Below are 1,590 nucleotides of genomic sequence, written 5' to 3' on the forward strand. Positions count from 1 at the left end.
CCATATAGAAAGACTGAGCATGCCTTGAGGAGTTTCTGGCAAACATTTTAGTGACTCTGAAAAGGAGAGTGGGCTCCAGCCCAGGCTGAGCTTGGTGTGGGTGGTGAACTGATGACTGAGGATAATGTTGGATGGTGGAAGAAGTACTTTAAGGATTTCCTTAATCCAGTCTCTACTATATCCTCCTTTGAGAAGGCAGAGTACTCTAGATGAGACCATTTTCATGTCAGAAGTTACCGAGGTACTTAAAACATATGAATGGAAGGGAGCCAGAGGGGGATGATATTTCCCCTGAGATGGCAAACATTCTGGACACTGTGGGGCTGTCATGGCTGAGACATAGCTTCATTGTCACACGGAGGACAGGACAACATGTGTGTAGTGACTGAACAGAGTAGTGGGTCCCATTTTTCAAAATAGAGGATCAGAGATTGTGTTGCAACTATTGAGCACTCAAAAAGTTTCCTCCATGGTGTTGGAACCTCAGATTCAAAAGAAGCATAATGGCTTTTGTCCTGGCCAAGGACCAGAGGACCAGAGGACCAGATCTTCACCCTTTCAGCGCTGTTATGAGGGGTCAAGGACTTTTGACTCTCCAGTCTACATGTGTTGTGTACACTTGGAGAATAGTTTATGACCGTGTTCCCTGGGTCACTCTTTGAGGGGTGATGTGGGAGTATGAGTCCAGGGTCTCTTTAAGGAGACATTCAGTCCTTGTAGCAAGAGCTGAATCTGCATCTTAGCAGTTGTAGAAAGGAAGGTGTCTGGTATGGGAACCTCATGGTCTCATCTCCACTTTTTGCAAATAATGTGGTTCTCTTAATGTCTTCAGGACATTGCAGATAGGACAGCATTGTGGAGCTGTAGTTAGAGCTCTCAACAAAAATGGTTGTATGATCATCTTTCAGCCCGAGTCCCCTCTGGATGGAGTTTGCATGCTCTTCTTGTTCATGGGTGGATTTTCTGCAAATACTTTGGTTTCCTCCCACAGACCAAAAACATGCATTTTAGATTGGTTACTCTGAATTGTTCCTAGATGTGGGTGAGTTCGAGCATTTTTTTTGTTTTTTGACAAACAGACTTATGTTACCAAAAATAGATGACATATTTATATAACAAATGTTTTACTTACAAAGCTCAAAGTACTTGCATGCAAATAACTTCCAGGCAAATTTTTATTTGAAATGATGAAGAATACGATTAAAGATTGTGACTATAGAGTACAGATACATGTTAGCTTAGTGTTTAAAAATAAACCAGTAAGGATTGTACCTTTATATTGTATTGTCAGAGTTAGACTCAGAGAGATTTATTTGTTATACACACTATATGTGGTATATATGGTGGAGCGAAATGATGTATACAGGGTCCCAGTTACATCCCGCAATAAAATGGAAAAGAAAAACGGTAATAAGATCTAAAATATGAACTAAGAAAAACATAAACTAAATAATAAACTAAGCACTAATAGCATTAAAACAATACGCCAAACAGCAGAACAAACATGAGTCTGTGTGAGCAGATGAGCATGAATGAACACAGCAACATGAATTAGATCAGCAGCAACATGAAACAGATCAGCAGCAACAT

At 40.3% G+C, this 1,590-nt stretch overlaps 1 protein-coding gene across 1 annotated transcript in view; it reads left to right on the plus strand.

Annotated features, from left to right (window-relative positions):
- cubn (cubilin (intrinsic factor-cobalamin receptor)) overlaps positions 1 to 1,590 on the plus strand; it is a 134,887-nt gene that overhangs the window by 39,881 nt on the left and 93,416 nt on the right. The gene's annotated exons all lie outside the window — the stretch shown is intronic.

Source organism: Nematolebias whitei, chromosome 20 (genome assembly GCF_014905685.2).
Source record: "Nematolebias whitei isolate Nwh7 chromosome 20, NemWhi1, whole genome shotgun sequence".
Taxonomy (NCBI): Eukaryota; Metazoa; Chordata; class Actinopteri; order Cyprinodontiformes; family Rivulidae; genus Nematolebias; species Nematolebias whitei.